The sequence below is a fragment of the Oncorhynchus keta genome, chromosome 11, assembly GCF_023373465.1.
Source record: "Oncorhynchus keta strain PuntledgeMale-10-30-2019 chromosome 11, Oket_V2, whole genome shotgun sequence".
Taxonomy (NCBI): domain Eukaryota; kingdom Metazoa; phylum Chordata; class Actinopteri; order Salmoniformes; family Salmonidae; genus Oncorhynchus; species Oncorhynchus keta.
Genome location: NC_068431.1, coordinates 9,154,512 through 9,172,202, shown reverse-complemented (window position 1 = coordinate 9,172,202; position 17,691 = coordinate 9,154,512). Strand labels below are relative to the sequence as shown.

At 43.3% G+C, this 17,691-nt stretch overlaps 1 long non-coding RNA gene across 1 annotated transcript in view; it reads left to right on the top strand.

Moving 5' to 3' along the window:
* The first annotated feature begins 2,337 nt into the window (after positions 1 to 2,337).
* Positions 2,338 to 17,691, top strand: part of LOC127933062 (uncharacterized) — a 40,580-nt gene continuing 25,226 nt past the window's right edge. The window contains exon 1 of the long non-coding RNA XR_008147073.1: positions 2,338 to 2,977. This is a non-coding gene — a long non-coding RNA (uncharacterized LOC127933062). The remainder of the gene's footprint in view (positions 2,978 to 17,691) is intronic.

Here is a 17,691-nt window from a genome sequence, read left to right as displayed (position 1 = left end):
GTGGAACGTTTTCGAAACACTTTGTAGAGTCCCTGCCCTGATGAATTGAGGCTCTTCTGAGGGAAAAAGGGGTGCAACTCAACATTAGAAAGGTGTTCCTAATGTTTTGTCCACTCAATGGATATTTTAATGCAGTCATCTCAGGTTTCATTTGAAGCACTTGTTTGTATCAATTGCTCTGCCTTGTTATAGACTCTCAAATAGGCAATGATGTCTTGCTCCTATCGCACACAATACTGCAGCCTACCAGCCTACCAGCCTACCGATACTGTTACCAGTCTATTTACTGTGTTGGCTGTTGTAATCGTTAGCGGTCATTTTTTGCTATATATGGAAAAGGACTGTCAGTTTGTGAAAACAACGGAACATTATTGTGGACCTGTCAGCAGAACGTTTATATTCAACAATGTTTCGCATCGACTTTTTCCACAACCCAAATATGATGGACTGCCCACGAATTGTGAAACATTGTCTATGGCAGGCTACAATTTTTTTTTATGCAATTACAATATAAAATATCAAGTGTTCACCTGTTAAATTCGACTGTATACCAGTATGAACCTATAAACCACACTGCCTATGATATTGCAGGGGAGGTGAGCAAATTCTCACGGCAAGTTAAATTTGTATAAATGCCAACTTTTGCCTGAAAACTGGCACACACATTTTGGGGGTATATTTTGTACATATGCACGGTTTTAGAAACGAGGCCCCAGGTGTGGGGAGACTGCCTCTCAATTAGCAAGCCACTCTAATTTTGGAGGACACGTCACTCTTCCAACAGGGAGCTTTGGCCCTTGGAGCACACCTGCAGCAGAATTAACACGAAGCTTATGGACGCTTCACAGACAGCGGGTTTCTATGGCTCTCAGAACAATCTACTATACCTTCCCTTCTTGTTAGGATCACAAGTGAGGATTCTTGACAGATCTGGGTATTTTGTAGTCGAGGGGGGGGGGGCTCACAATTCTCACCTGTGGACTAAGAAACATTTTCACTGCACTGCAAGGCACATAATTGGTCCTGTTCAATTATGTAAGAGGTACTCAGAAACACATTACACAGGCAGAATTACAGGCCTACAGGTTCACAACCTTGCATGTACATTGATGTTCAATATATTGCATGAATCACAAATGGGAAATGCTAGTTTTGATTACATCAATAATGGCCAGCTCTATATACACAACTGTTTAGACGTTCGTTTTCAGCAGGCGTAATTGTACCTCGTACACAGGGGAATTGAGTCAGTGAGATCAGAATGCATGTCTTTCAGTCCTTCATAACAGTGACACGACCAGCGTCTTGTACTTCCCCTTGTGACTATCAGTTGTTGTCACGGCTCTCGTCGATATTGAGGATCGGACCAAAGCGCGGCGTGGTAAGCGTTCATGATTTTATTTGATCAAACAAAAATAAACAAGAGGGGGAAAACCGAAACCGTTCTGTAAGGTGCATAAACTAGACAGAAAACAACTTCCCACAAAACACAGGTGGGGGAAAAAAGGCTGCCTAAGTATGATTCCCAATCAGAGACAACGATAGACAGCTGTCCCTGATTGAGAACCATACCCGGGCCAAAACGTAGAAATAATTAAACTAGAATGCCCACCCTAGTCCCACCCTGGCCTAACCAAAATAGAGAATAAAAGCCTCTCTATGACGTTGTTGTCATGTCAAGAGAAGCTGCCGTACTTAAAAAAAAGCCCTGGTAAAAAAAAAGCCCTGGTAAAAAAAAGCCCTGGTAAAAAAAGCCCTGGTAAAAAAAAGCCCTGGTAAAATAAAAAAACGAAAAGAAAAAAAAGCCCTGGTAAAAAAAAGCCCTGGTAAAAAAAAGCCCTGGTATAAAAAAAAACCTGGTATAAAAAAAAGCCCTGGTAAAAAAAGAAAAGCCCTGGTAAAAAAAAGCCCTTGTAAAAAAAAGCCTTGGTAAAAAGCCCTGGTAAGCACTTTAACACCTGTAACAAACTAAAGTACTGAACAAAACAGCACCAACACCAAACCACAGAAATATCACTTTACATGATAGTGAATCCCTATAGATAAAAAAAAACACAAACATAAACATGCAATGTAAGTTAAAAAAGCCTGTTGCTCTGGGACCGTCTGTCTGCAATGTTATTTTTTGACTAACTATGCGAGAGCTGGTCCCAAGCCTCCGTTTCCACACCAGACTCTGGTCTCTGTAAACAAGAAATTGTCAATGGAATCCCATAATTAATTCATGAAAACATCAAATGTAGATTAGGAACTTTCCTTAAAGCCACAGACTTTGATGTTGAATTCCATGACAGTAGTGCCAAAAGGTGGCACCAGTGGGGTTACTTACACAATGTCTCTGCGTGCAATTTGGAGGAAGTTGCTGACTAGCGTTAGTGCAATTACTAACTGAGCGTTAGCGCAATACCTTGAAGTCCATGGTAACAGCTAGGACGCTACCGCTAACTTCATTCATACTGAATGTAGAGAAATAAAATGGTATCCCAGGAGTTCATCTGACTCTGGGAAAGTAGATGCGGGGTTTCATTGCCAAAATCCCAAAGTACCCCTTAAAGTATTAGATCTCCCCAACCCCCCCCAAAAAAACTTTTTGACGGGCTTGAAGATGATTCTAGGACGATGGTGTAATCAGGGGAAGGAGTGTGGCCTTAAAGAATCTAAGCCTCACCATCAAAGACTCCTCTTTGATCATCTCTTCAAAGACCTAGTTGGCCCGTTTTTTCCCAATGTCCATCATAGTGGATACCGACCGTGCTTTCAATGTCCATCATAGTGGATACTGACAGTGTTTACGTCTTATGAAATGTAGTGAAAGAATCGGACTTTAATTTGCTGTTGTACTCACTCAGTAGGAGGAAGAGTGAAAAGGCCTCAGATGTCCCCCCCCCACGCTGTTACCATGACGCTGCAGAGGATCTTCTGTCTGACATCTGATCTTATCTCCTCTCTTTGGGGCCGAGCCTGGCTTCCCATAGGGGTGAGATGTGAAACTTCTAACGTCCTTTTTGTTTTTGTTTTTTGACAAGCTAGCTATGCTGCAAGAATTCCAAGAGTCAAAGTTAGGACTGCTGAAAATGGAGTAGTTTACAGCAAATGTACAAAGCAATGAAAGGGGGGACTTATAAGGAGAATGAGAGGCCCAAGCTGAAGATACTACAGAATGAATGCAGCCACCCCTGCTGCTTGCTGTGCTTGTTGGCCTCATGCATGGCACTGAACCACACAGCTGTTCTATGTGAGGCCTAACTAGTTTTACATGAGACATTAAGCCAAAGTTATTAGTCAGGATTGGGGTCAATTCCATCAATTCAGGAAGTACACTGAAAGTCCAATTCACCTTCAATGCTTTTCAATTAGGAAAATTTGTAATTAGAATTTGGTTTACTTTCTGAATTGACTGAAAATGAAATGGTATTGACCCCCAACCCCGACTATATAGTCATTACTGATCCTGAGAGTAAAACATTATGGGACCTACCCTGCGGCAAAACAGTAAAGCTTTTGATTTTAACGGTCATAGCATTGCATGCCAAATCTCTCATGTTGGGTCTCAGGGTAACGAAGATTTCTTTTAACTCAACGTTACTCCCAGCTGTTGTCTATCCACAAAGACATACCAAATCCAGTCCCTTCGTTCCAAAGCCTGCGTGAGTCCTTCTATGCAGGCCGCAGGGTAGTGACAAGGCAGCTAGCCGGCACCACACAGTACTATGAAGGGCAGATGAACATGGTCTCCTTTAACACCCATTGGTACTGCATGCTCTTTTAGCCGTGATTACATCCCATTGGATCAGTGAAGAATTCAATGAATCCTGTTTTAATGATCAGATTTAACAACTCAAGTAAACCAAGATCGTTCCGGACCATTCCTGTCTGCCGAGACAAGGGTCCCGAGGATGATTTCAGTGGTAGATAGGCTGCATCAGAGGCCTTGTGATGGGATGGGACCATCTGAAATGGACCTTATCCAATGTGGGGAGAGAGAGCCTGGAGTCCGGCCTTACAGAGTGACATGGAAAGGCTTTTTAGACTGACAGGGGAGTTGGCTGACCATGCCGAGTGGTTGAGACCGACAGTGATGCATTGGGGACGTCCCGTCTCCATGGTGATGCATTCCGGACGTCCCGTCTCCACGGTGATGCATTGGGGATGTCCCGCGTGTAAGGCTGGGGCCTGGCCAAGCACTCAGCTGTGAGTGTCTCATCACACTGCTGCAGTGGACTGCTCTCAGACAGTGGACTGCTCTCAGACAGTGGACTGCTCTCAGACAGTGGACTGCTCTCAGACAGTGGACTGCTCTCAGACAGTGGACTGCTCTCAGACAGTGGACTGCTCTCAGACAGTTAACTACCAAATAACCACAGTATGGTCAGAGGTCAGAGGAACCCCAGTATGGTCAGAGGTCAGAGGAACCACAGTATGGTCAGAGGTCAGAGGAACCACAGTATGGTCAGAGGTCAGAGGAACCACAGTATGGTCAGAGGTCAGAGGAACCACAGTATGGTCAGAGGTCAGAGGAACCACAGTATGGTCAGAGGTCAGAGGAACCACAGTATGGTCAGAGGGACCAGAGTCTGGTCAGAGGAACCACATTATAGTCAGAGGAACCACAGTATAGTCAGAGGAACCACAGTATAGTCAGAGGAACCACATTATAGTCAGAGGAACCACATTATAGTCAGAGGAACCACAGTATATAGTCAGAGGAACCACAGTATAGTCAGAGGTCAGAGGAACCACATTATAGTCAGAGGAACCACAGTATAGTCAGAGGAACCACAGTATAGTCAGAGGAACCACATTATAGTCAGAGGAACCACAGTATAGTCAGAGGAACCACATTATAGTCAGAGGAACCACAGTATAGTCAGAGGAACCACAGTATAGTCAGAGGAACCACAGTATAGTCAGAGGAACCACAGTATAGTCAGAGGAACCACAGTATAGTCAGAAAAACCACATTATGGTCAGAGGAACCACAGTATGGTCAGAGGAACCACAGTATATTCAGAGGAACCACATTATGGTCAGAGGAACCACAGTATAGTCAGAGGAACCACAGTATAGTCAGAGGTCAGAGGAACCACAGTATAGTCAGAGGAACCACAGTATGGTCAGAGGAACCACAGGATAGTCAGAGGAACCACAGTGTAGTCAGAGGAACCACATTATAGTCAGAGGAACCACAGTATGGTCAGAGGAACCACAGTATAGTCAGAGGAACCACATTATAGTCAGAGGAACCACATTATAGTCAGAGGTCAGAGGAACCACAGTATAGTCAGAGGAACCACAGTATAGTCAGAGGAACCACAGTATCGTCAGAGGAACCACAGTATAGTCAGAGGAACCACAGTATAGTCAGAGGAACCACAGTATCGTCAGAGGAAACCCAGTATAGTCAGAGGAACCACATTATAGTCAGAGGTCAGAGGAACCACAGTATAGTCAGAGGTCAGAGGAACCACAGTATAGTCAGAGGAACCACAATATAGTCAGAGGAACCACATTATAGTCAGAGGTCAGAGGAACCACAGCATAGAGGAACCACAGTATAGTCAGAGGAACCACATTATAGTCAGAGGTCAGAGGAACCACAATATATTCAGAGGAACCACATTATAGTCAGAGGTCAGAGGAACCACAGCATAGTCAGAGGAACCACAGTATAGTCAGAGGAACCACAGTATAGTCAGAGGAACCACATTATAGTCAGAGGTCAGAGGAACCACAGTATAGTCAGAGGAACCACATTATAGTCAGAGGAACCACATTATAGTCAGAGGAACCACGTTATAGTCAGAGGAACCACAGTATAGTCAGAGGAACCACAGTATAGTCAGAGGTCAGAGGAACCACATTATAGTCAGAGGAACCACGTTATAGTCAGAGGAACCATAGTATAGTCAAAAGAACCACATTATAGTCAGAGGAACCACAGCATAGTCAGAGGTCAGAGGAACCACATTATAGTCAGAGGAACCACAGTATAGTCAAAGGTCAGAGGAACCACAGTATAGTCAGAGGAACCACAGTATAGTCAGAGGTGAGAGGAACCATAGTATGGTCAGAGGAACCACAGTATAGTCAGATGTCAGAGGACCCACATTATAGCCAGAGGAACCACATTATAGTCAGAGGAACCACATTATAGTCAGAGGAACCACAGTATAGTGAGAGGAACCACAGTATAGTCAGAGGAACCACATTATAGTCAGAGGTCAGGGGAACCACAGTATAGTCAGAGGAACCACAGTATGGTCAGAGGAATCACATTATAGTCAGAGGTCAGAGGAACCACAGTATAGTCAGAAGAACCACATTATAGTCAGAGGTCAGAGGAACCACATTATAGTCAGAGGAACCACAGTATGGCCAGAGGTCAGAGGAACCATAGTATAGTCAGATGAACCACATTATAGTCAGAGGAGCCACATTATAGTCAGAGGAACCACATTATAGTCAGAGGAACCACATTATAGTCAGAGGAACCACAGTATAGTCAGAGGAACCACAGTATAGCCAGAGGAACCACATTATAGTCAGAGGTCAGGGGAACCACAGTATAGTCAGAGGAACCACATTATAGTCAGAGGTCAGAGGAAACATAGTATAGTCAGAGGAACCACAGTATAGTCAGAGTTCAGAGGAACCACAGTATAGTCAGAGGAACCACATTATAGTCAGAGGTCAGAGGAACCACAGTATAGTCAGAGGAACCACAGTATAGTCAGAGTAACCACAGTATAGTCAGAGGAACCACAGTATAGTCAGAGGTCAGAGGAACCACAGTATAGTCAGAGGAACCACAGTATAGTCAGAGGTCAGAGGAACCACATTATAGTCAGAGGAACCACATTATAGTCAGAGGAACCACATTATAGTCAGAGGAACCACAGTATAGTCAGAGGAACCACAGTATAGTCAGAGGTCAGAGGAACCACAGTATAGTCAGAGGAACCATGTTATAGTCAGAGGAACCACATTATAGTCAGAGGAACCACATAGTCAGAGGAACCACATTAGTCAGAGGAACCACAGAGGAGGAACCACAGTATAGTCAGAGGAACCACAGTATAGTCAGAGGAACCACAGTATAGTCAGAGGAACCACAGTATAGTCAGAGGAACCACAGTATAGTCAGAGGAACCACATTATAGTCAGAGGAACCACAGTATAGTCAGAGGAACCACATTATAGTCAGAGGAACCACATTATAGTCAGAGGAACACATTATAGTCAGAGGAACCACATTATAGTCAGAGGAACCACAGTATAGTCAGAGGTCAGAGGAACACAGTATAGTCAGAGGAACCATGTTATAGTCAGTCCACATTATAGTCAGAGGAACCACAGTATAGTCAGAGGAACCACATTATAGTCAGAGGAACCACAGTATAGTCAGAGGAACCATATTATAGTCAGAGGAACCACATTATAGTCAGAGGAATCACATTATAGTCAGAGGAACCATGTTATAGTCAGTGGAACCACAGTATAGTCAGAGGAACCACATTATAGTCAGAGGAACCACAGTATAGTCAGAGGAACCATGTTATAGTCAGAGGAATCACATTATAGTCAGAGGAACCACATTATAGTCAGAGGAATCACATTATAGTCAGAGGAACCATGTTATAGTCAGAGGAACCACATTATAGTCAGAGGAATCACATTATAGTCAGAGGAACCACATTATAGTCAGAGGAACCACATTATAGTCAGAGGAACCACATTATAGTCAGAGGAACCACATTATAGTCAGAGGAACCACAGTATAGTCAGAGGAACCACATTATAGTCAGAGGAACCACAGTATAGTCAGAGGAACCATGTTATAGTCAGAGGAACCACATTATAGTCAGAGGAATCACATTATAGTCAGAGGAACCACAGTATAGTCAGAGGAACCACAGTATAGTCAGAGGTCAGAGGAATCATAGTATAGTCAGAGGAACCATGTTATAGTCAGTGGAACCACATTATAGTCAGAGGAACCACGTTATAGTCAGAGGAACCACATTATAGTCAGAGGAACCACAGTATAGTCAGAGGAACCACATTATAGTCAGAGGAATCACATTATAGTCAGAGGAACCACATTATAGTCAGAGGAACCACATTATAGTCAGAGGAACCACATTATAGTCAGAGGAACCACAGTATAGTCAGAGGAACCACAGTATAGTCAGAGGAACCACATTATAGTCAGAGGAACCACATTATAGTCAGAGGAACCACATTATAGTCAGAGGAACCACATTATAGTCAGAGGAACCACAGTATAGTCAGAGGAACCACAGTATAGTCAGAGGAACCACATTATAGTCAGAGGAACCACAGTATAGTCAGAGGAACCACAGTTATAGTCAGAGGAACCACATTATAGTCAGAGGAACCACAGTATAGTCAGAGGAACCACAGTATAGTCAGAGGAGAGGAACCACAGTATAGTCAGAGGAACCACATTATAGTCAGAGGAACCACATTATAGTCAGAGGAACCACAGTATAGTCAGAGGAACCACAGTATAGTCAGAGTTCAGAGGAACCACAGCATAGTCAGAGGTCAGAGGAACCATAGTATAGTCAGAAGAACCACATTATAGTCAGAGGAACCACATTATAGTCAGAGGTCAGAGGAAACATAGTATAGTCAGAGGAACCACAGTATAGTCAGAGTTCAGAGGAACCACAGTATAGTCAGAGGAACCACATTATAGTCAGAGGTCAGAGGAACCATAGTATAGTCAGAGGAACCACATTATAGTCAGATTAACCACTTTATAGTCAGAGAAACCACAGTATAGTCAGATGAACCACTTTATAGTCAGAGGAACCACAGTATAGAGGTCAGAGGAACCACAGTATAGTCAGAGGTCAGAGGAACCACATTATAGTCAGAGGAACCACGTTATAGTCAGAGGAACCACATTATAGTCAGAGGAACCACGGTATAGTCAGAGGAACCACAGTATAGTCAGAGGTCAGAGGAATCACAGTATAGTCAGAGGAACCATGTTATAGTCAGTGGAACCACATTATAGTCAGAGGAACCACGTTATAGTCAGAGGAACCACATTATAGTCAGAGGAACCACAGTATAGTCAGAGGAACCACAGTATAGTCAGAGGAACCACAGTATAGTCAGAGGAACCACAGTATAGTCAGAGGAACCACAGTATAGTCAGAGGAACCACATTATAGTCAGAGGAACCACAGTATAGTCAGAGGAACCACGTTATAGTCAGAGGAACCACATTATAGTCAGAGGAACCACATTATAGTCAGAGGAACCACATTATAGTCAGAGGAACCACAGTATAGTCAGAGGTCAGAGGAATCACAGTATAGTCAGAGGAACCATGTTATAGTCAGTGGAACCACATTATAGTCAGAGGAACCACGTTATAGTCAGAGGAACCACATTATAGTCAGAGGAACCACAGTATAGTCAGAGGAACCATGTTATAGTCAGAGGAACCACATTATAGTCAGAGGAATCACATTATAGTCAGAGGAACCATGTTATAGTCAGTGGAACCACAGTATAGTCAGAGGAACCACATTATAGTCAGAGGAACCACAGTATAGTCAGAGGAACCATGTTATAGTCAGAGGAATCACATTATAGTCAGAGGAACCACATTATAGTCAGAGGAATCACATTATAGTCAGAGGAACCATGTTATAGTCAGAGGAACCACATTATAGTCAGAGGAATCACATTATAGTCAGAGGAACCACATTATAGTCAGAGGAACCACATTATAGTCAGAGGAACCACATATAGAGGAACCACAGTATAGTCAGAGGAACCACATTATAGTCAGAGGAACCACAGTATAGTCAGAGGAACCATGTTATAGTCAGAGGAACCACATTATAGTCAGAGGAATCACATTATAGTCAGAGGAACCACAGTATAGTCAGAGGAACCACAGTATAGTCAGAGGAACCACATTCAGAGGAACCACAGTATAGTCAGAGGAACCATGTTATAGTCAGAGGAACCACATTATAGTCAGAGGAACCACGTTATAGTCAGAGGAACCACATTATAGTCAGAGGAACCACAGTATAGTCAGAGGAACCACATTATAGTCAGAGGAACCACATTATAGTCAGAGGAACCACATTATAGTCAGAGGAACCACATTATAGTCAGAGGAACCACATTATAGTCAGAGGAACCACATTATAGTCAGAGGAACCACAGTATAGTCAGAGGAACCATGTTATAGTCAGAGGAACCACATTATAGTCAGAGGAACCACATTATAGTCAGAGGAACCACATTATAGTCAGAGGAACCACATTATAGTCAGAGGAACCACAGTATAGTCAGAGGAACCACATTATAGTCAGAGGAACCACATTATAGTCAGAGGAACCACAGTATAGTCAGAGGAACCACGTTATAGTCAGAGGAACCACATTATAGTCAGAGGAACCACAGTATAGTCAGAGGAACCACGTTATAGTCAGAGGAACCACAGTATAGTCAGAGGAACCACATTATGGTCAGAGGAACCACATTATAGTCAGAGGAACCACAGTATAGTCAGAGGAACCACAGTATAGTCAGAGTTCAGAGGAACCACAGCATAGTCAGAGGTCAGAGGAACCATAGTATAGTCAGAAGAACCACATTATAGTCAGAGGTCAGAGGAACCACATTATAGTCAGAGGAACCACAGTATGGCCAGAGGTCAGAGGAACCACAGTATAGTCAGAGGAACCACAGTATAGTCAGAGGAACCACATTATAGTCAGAGTAACCACAGTATAGTCAGAGGAACCACAGTATAGTCAGATGTCAGAGGAACCACATTATAGTCAGAGGAACCACATTATAGTCAGAGGAACCACATTATAGTCAGAGGAACCACAGTATAGTCAGAGGAACCACAGTATAGTCAGAGGAACCACATTATAGTCAGAGGTCAGAGGAACCACAGTATAGTCAGAGGAACCACATTATAGTCAGAGGAACCACAGTATAGAGTTCAGAGGAACCACAGTATATTCAGATCAGAGGAACCACAGTATAGTCAGAGGAACCACATTATAGTCAGAGGAACCACATTATAGTCAGAGGAACCACAGTATAGTCAGAGTCAGAGGAACCACAGTATAGTCAGAGGAACCACAGTATAGTCAGAGGAACCACAGTATAGTCAGAGGAACCACATTATAGTCAGAGGAACAGAGGAACCAGTATAGTCAGAGGAACCACATTATAGTCAGAGGAACCAACCATATAGTATAGTCAGAGGAACCACAGTATAGTCAGAGGAACCACAGTATAGTCAGAGGAACCACAGTATAGTCAGAGGAGAGGAACCACAGTATAGTCAGAGGAACCACGTTATAGTCAGAGGAACCACGTTATAGTCAGAGGAACCACATTATAGTCAGAGGAACCACAGTATAGTCAGAGGAACCACAGTATAGTCAGAGGTCAAGGAACCACAGTATAGTCAGAGGAACCACAGTTATAGTCAGAGGGAACCACATTATAGTCAGAGGAACCACGTTATAGTCAGAGGAACCACAGTATAGTCAGAGGAACCACAGTATAGTCAGAGGAACCACAGTATCAGTCAGAGGAACCACAGTATAGTCAGAGGAACCACATTATAGTCAGAGGAACCACATTATAGTCAGAGGAACCACATTATAGTCAGAGGAACCACAGTATAGTCAGAGGAACCACAGTATAGTCAGAGGAACCACAGTATAGTCAGAGGAACCACATTATAGTCAGAGGAACCACATTATAGTCAGAGGAACCACAGTATAGTCAGAGGAACCACATTATAGTCAGAGGAACCACAGTATAGTCAGAGGAACCACATTATAGTCAGAGGAACCACATTATAGTCAGAGGAACCACAGTATAGTCAGAGGAACCACAGTATAGTCAGAGGAACCACAGTAGTCAGAGGTCAGAGGAACCACAGTATAGTCAGAGGAACCACATATAGTCAGAGGAACCACATTATAGTCAGAGGAACCACAGTATGGCCAGAGGTCAGAGGAACCACAGTATAGTCAAAGGTCAGAGGAACCACAGTATAGTCAGAGGAACCACATTATAGTCAGAGGAACCACAGTATAGTCAGAGGAACCACAGTATAGTCAGATGTCAGAGGAACCACATTATAGTCAGAGGAACCACATTATAGTCAGAGGAACCACATTATAGTCAGAGGAACCACAGTATAGTCAGAGGAACCACAGTATAGTCAGAGGAACCACATTATAGTCAGAGGTCAGAGGAACCACAGTATAGTCAGAGGAACCACAGTATAGTCAGAGGAACCACATTATAGTCAGAGGTCAGAGGAACCATAGTATAGTCAGAGGAACCACATTATAGTCAGAGGTCAGAGGAACCATAGTATAGTCAGAGGAACCACAGTATAGTCAGAGGAACCACAGTATAGTCAGAGGAACCACAGTATAGTCAGAGGAACCACATTATAGTCAGAGGAACCACGTTATAGTCAGAGGAACCACGTTATAGTCAGAGGAACCACATTATAGTCAGAGGAACCACAGTATAGTCAGAGGAACCACAGTATAGTCAGAGGTCAGAGGAACCACAGTATAGTCAGAGGAACCATGTTATAGTCAGTGGAACCACATTATAGTCAGAGGAACCACGTTATAGTCAGAGGAACCACAGTATAGTCAGAGGAACCACTGTATAGTCAGAGTTCAGAGGAACCACAGCATAGTCAGAGGTCAGAGGAACCATAGTATAGTCAGAAGAACCACATTATAGTCAGAGGTCAGAGGAACCACATTATAGTCAGAGGAACCACAGTATAGTCAGAGGTGAGAGGAACCATAGTATGGTCAGAGGAACCACAGTATAGTCAGAGTAACCACAGTATAGTCAGATGTCAGAGGAACCACATTATAGTCAGAGGAACCACATTATAGTCAGAGGAACCACATTATAGTCAGAGGAACCACATTATAGTCAGAGGAACCACAGTATAGTCAGAGGAACCACAGTATAGTCAGATGTCAGAGGAACCACAGTATAGTCAGAGGAACCACAGTATAGTCAGATGTAAGAGGAACCACATTATAGTCAGAGGAACCACATTATAGTCAGAGGAACCACATTATAGTCAGAGGAAACACAGTATAGTCAGAGGAACCACAGTATAGTCAGAGGAACCACGGTATAGTCAGAGGAACCACATTATAGTCAGAGGTCAGGGGAACCACAGTATAGTCAGAGGAACCACAGTATAGTCAGAGGAACCACGGTATAGTCAGAGGAACCACATTATAGTCAGAGGTCAGAGGAACCACATTATAGTCAGAGGAACCACATTATAGTCAGAGGAACCACATTATAGTCAGAGGAACCACATTATAGTCAGAGGAACCACAGTATAGTCAGAGGAACCACATTATAGTCAGAGGAACCACATCAGAGGAACCACAGTATAGTCAGAGGAACCACGTATAGTCAGAGGAACCACATTATAGTCAGAGGAACCACAGTATAGTCAGAGGAACCACATTATAGTCAGAGGAACCACAGTATAGTCAGAGGAACCACATTATGGTCAGAGGAACCACATTATAGTCAGAGGAACCACAGTATAGTCAGAGGAACCACAGTATAGTCAGAGTTCAGAGGAACCACAGCATAGTCAGAGGTCAGAGGAACCATAGTATAGTCAGAAGAACCACATTATAGTCAGAGGTCAGAGGAACCACATTATAGTCAGAGGAACCACAGTATGGCCAGAGGTCAGAGGAACCACAGTATAGTCAAAGGTCAGAGGAACCACAGTATAGTCAGAGGAACCACATTATAGTCAGAGGAACCACAGTATAGTCAGAGGAACCACAGTATAGTCAGATGTCAGAGGAACCACATTATAGTCAGAGGAACCACATTATAGTCAGAGGAACCACATTATAGTCAGAGGAACCACAGTATAGTCAGAGGAACCACATTATAGTCAGAGGAACCACAGTATAGTCAGAGGAACCACATTATAGTCAGAGGTCAGAGGAACCATAGTATAGTCAGAGGAACCACATTATAGTCAGAGGTCAGAGGAACCATAGTATAGTCAGAGGAACCACAGTATAGTCAGATGAACCACTTTATAGTCAGAGGAACCACAGTATAGTCAGAGGTCAGAGGAACCACATTATAGTCAGAGGAACCACGTTATAGTCAGAGGAACCACGTTATAGTCAGAGGAACCACATTATAGTCAGAGGAACCACAGTATAGTCAGAGGAACCACAGTATAGTCAGAGGTCAGAGGAACCACAGTATAGTCAGAGGAACCATGTTATAGTCAGTGGAACCACATTATAGTCAGAGGAACCACATTATAGTCAGAGGAACCACATTATAGTTATAGTCAGAGGAACCACAGTATAGTCAGAGGAACCACAGTATAGTCAGAGTATCAGAGGAACCACAGCATATAGTCAGAGGAGGAACCACAGTAGTATAGTCAGAGAACCACATTATAGTCAGAGGAACCACAGTCAGAGGAACCACATTATAGTCAGAGGAACCACAGTATAGTCAGAGGAACCACAGAAGGGAACCACATAGTATGGTCAGAGGAACCAGTATAGGAACCACAGTATAGGAACCACATTATAGTCAGAGGAACCACAGTATAGTCAGAGGAACCACATTATAGTCAGAGGAACCACATTATAGTCAGAGGAACCACATTATAGTCAGAGGAACCACAGTATAGTCAGAGGAACCACAGTATAGTCAGGTGTCAGAGGAACCACAGTATAGTCAGAGGAACCACAGTATAGTCAGAGGAGGAACCACATTATAGTCAGAGGAACCACATTATAGTCAGAGGAACCACATTATAGTCAGAGAGGAACCACAGTATAGTCAGAGGAACCACATATAGTCAGAGGAACCACAGTATAGTCAGAGGAACCACAGTATAGTCAGAGGAACCACATTATAGTCAGAGGAAACCACAGTATAGTCAGAGGAACCACAGTATAGTCAGAGGAACCACAGTATAGTCAGAGGAACCACATTATAGTCAGAGGAACCACATTATAGTCAGAGGAACCACATCAGAGGAACCATAGTATAGTCAGATGAACCACAGTATAGTCAGAGGAACCACATTATAGTCAGATGAACCACTTTATAGTCAGAGGAACCACAGTATAGTCAGAGGAACCACAGTATAGTCAGAGGTCAGAGGAACCACAGTATAGTCAGAGGAACCATGTTATAGTCAGTGGAACCACATTATAGTCAGAGGAACCACGTTATAGTCAGAGGAACCACATTATAGTCAGAGGAACCACAGCATAGTCAGATGAACCACTTTATAGTCAGAGGAACCACAGTATAGTCAGAGGAACCACAGTATAGTCAGAGGTCAGAGGAACCACAGTATAGTCAGAGGAACCACGTTATAGTCAGAGGAACCACATTATAGTCAGAGGAACCACATTATAGTCAGAGGAACCACATTATAGTCAGAGGAACCACATTATAGTCAGAGGAACCACATTATAGTCAGAGGAACCACATTATAGTCAGAGGAACCACATTATAGTCAGAGGAACCACAGTATAGTCAGAGGAACCACAGTATAGTCAGAGGAACCACAGTATAGTCAGAGGAACCACAGTATAGTCAGAGGAACCACAGTATAGTCAGAGGAACCACAGTATAGTCAGAGGAATCACATTATAGTCAGAGGAACCACATTATAGTCATGAACACTTTATAGTCAGAGGAACCACAGTCAGAGGAACCACAGTATGGTCAGAGGAACCACAGTATAGTCAGATGTCAGAGGAACCACATTATAGTCAGAGGAACCACATTATAGTCAGAGGAACCACAGTATAGTCAGAGGAACCACAGTATAGTCAGAGGAACCACATTATAGTCAGAGGAACCACAGTATAGTCAGAGGAACCACAGTATAGTCAGAGGAACCACATTATAGTCAGAGGAACCACAGTATAGTCAGAGGAACCACAGTATAGTCAGAGGAACCACATTATAGTCAGAGGAACCACAGTATAGTCAGAGGAACCACATTATAGTCAGAGGAACCACATTATAGTCAGAGGAACCACATTATAGTCAGAGGAACCACATTATAGTCAGAGGAACCACATTATAGTCAGAGGAACCACAGTATAGTCAGAGGAACCACAGTATAGTCAGAGGAACCACAGTATAGTCAGAGGAACCACATTATAGTCAGAGGAACCACATTATAGTCAGAGGAACCACATTATAGTCAGAGGAACCACAGTATAGTCAGAGGAACCACAGTATAGTCAGAGGAACCACAGTATAGTCAGAGGAACCACATTATAGTCAGAGGAACCACAGTATAGTCAGAGGAACCACAGTATAGTCAGAGGAACCACAGTATAGTCAGAGGAACCACAGTATAGTCAGAGGAACCACAGTATAGTCAGAGGAACCACAGTATAGTCAGAGGAACCACAGTATAGTCAGAGGAACCACATTATAGTCAGAGGAACCACAGTATAGTCAGAGGAACCACATTATAGTCAGAGGTCAGAGGAACCACAGTATAGTCAGAGGAACCACAGTATAGTCAGAGGAACCACAGTATAGTCAGAGGAACCACAGTATAGTCAGAGGAACCACAGTATAGTCAGATGTCAGAGGAACCACAGTATAGTCAGAGGAACCACAGTATAGTCAGATGTCAGAGGAACCACATTATAGTCAGAGGAACCACATTATAGTCAGAGGAACCACATTATAGTCAGAGGAACCACAGCATAGTCAGAGGAACCACAGTATAGTCAGAGGAACCACAGTATAGTCAGAGGAACCACAGTATAGTCAGAGGTAATAGGAACCACAGTATAGTCAGAGGAACCATGTTATAGTCAGTGGAACCACATTATAGTCAGAGGAACCACGTTATAGTCAGAGGAACCACATTATAGTCAGAGGAACCACATTATAGTCAGAGGAACCACATTATAGTCAGAGGAACCACATTATAGTCAGAGGAACCACATTATAGTCAGAGGAACCACAGTATAGTCAGAGGAACCACAGTATAGTCAGAGGAACCACAGTATAGTCAGATGTCAGAGGAACCACAGTATAGTCAGAGGAACCACATTATAGTCAGAGGAACCACATTATAGTCAGAGGAACCACAGTATAGTCAGAGGAACCACAGTATAGTCAGAGGTCAGAGGAACCACATTATAGTCAGAGGAACCACATTATAGGCAACCACATTATAGTCAGAGGAACCAAAGTATAGTCAGAGGAACCACAGTATAGTCAGAGGAACCACATTATAGTCAGAGGAACCACAGTCAGAAGAACCACAGTATCATAAGAACCACCACAGTATAGTCAGAGGAACCACATTATAGTCAGAGGAACCACAGTATAGTCAGAGGTCAGAGGAACCACATATAGTCAGAGGAACCACAGTATAGTCAGAGGAACCACAGTATAGTCAGAGGAACCACAGTATAGTCAGAGGAAGGAACCACATTATAGTCAGAGGAACCACAGTATAGTCAGAGGAACCACAGTATAGTCAGAGGAACCACAGTATAGTCAGAGGAAGGAACCACAGTATAGTCAGAGGAACCAGTTATAGTCAGAGGAACCACAGTATAGTCAGAG